Below are 924 nucleotides of genomic sequence, written 5' to 3' on the forward strand. Positions count from 1 at the left end.
CAAGATGACTCTCTCCTGATGCTGGGTAGGGGCTGCCCTAGGTCCCAGTCAGCTGTGTGATCATGAAGGTAAATAGCCAGTTCTTCTACAACAGTTCTGCACCCATACAACCACTTTTTTAACTTTCAGTACATTGGTCACTATATTACATGATATATCCAACACTTTGTTATAGTATATGCTTCATATTATATGATTTTGCCCTACTGTAGGCTAATGTTTAAGTGTCCTGGGCACATTTAAGGCAGGCTAGACTGTTATGGTCTCCAGTAGATTAAGTCGATTAAGTACCTTTTTGACTTACGATATTTTTAACTTATGATGGGTTTATCAGGATGTAAGGATATAACCCCATCGTAAGTTGAGAAAGATCTGTACTTCAATCTCCAATTTGTGGAGAAGACATAAGGTCCATGAATAAACACTTTTGATTATAATCATCTGTACTTTAAATTCCAGCAATGGGTAGTGAATATCTAAAAAAAATTAAAAAATAACAAATAGAAAAACCTTAAATTAGAGGTTTGAAGGCATCAGATGTTCAGATCTTTTTATTATTACTTCTGCCACTTCTTCCAATTTTTTTGCTAGTATTAATTATTTCTTTATAAGATTAGTTCAGAGATGTATTATAATCATCCGGGAATTTGAGAAGTTAGAGAAAGGCATAGACACATCCATAGATAGATAGATCAATTAATTGATCAATAGATACGATGGATGGCTGAACTTTCTAAAAATCACAAAAGTACGTAGATCAAGCCCACATCATTCACCTCTTTTCCTCTATATCTAATAAAGGACATACAATGGGAGAACAGCAGAAAAAAACCAATGGTATCTGTCAATACAAAAATTGGACTTTGGATCAGAAATCCAACTGCAAACCAACAAAAGGAGAGGGTTAATCTGTGTAGATATGAC

The sequence above is a fragment of the Mustela erminea genome, chromosome 21 (assembly GCF_009829155.1).
Source record: "Mustela erminea isolate mMusErm1 chromosome 21, mMusErm1.Pri, whole genome shotgun sequence".
Taxonomy (NCBI): domain Eukaryota; kingdom Metazoa; phylum Chordata; class Mammalia; order Carnivora; family Mustelidae; genus Mustela; species Mustela erminea.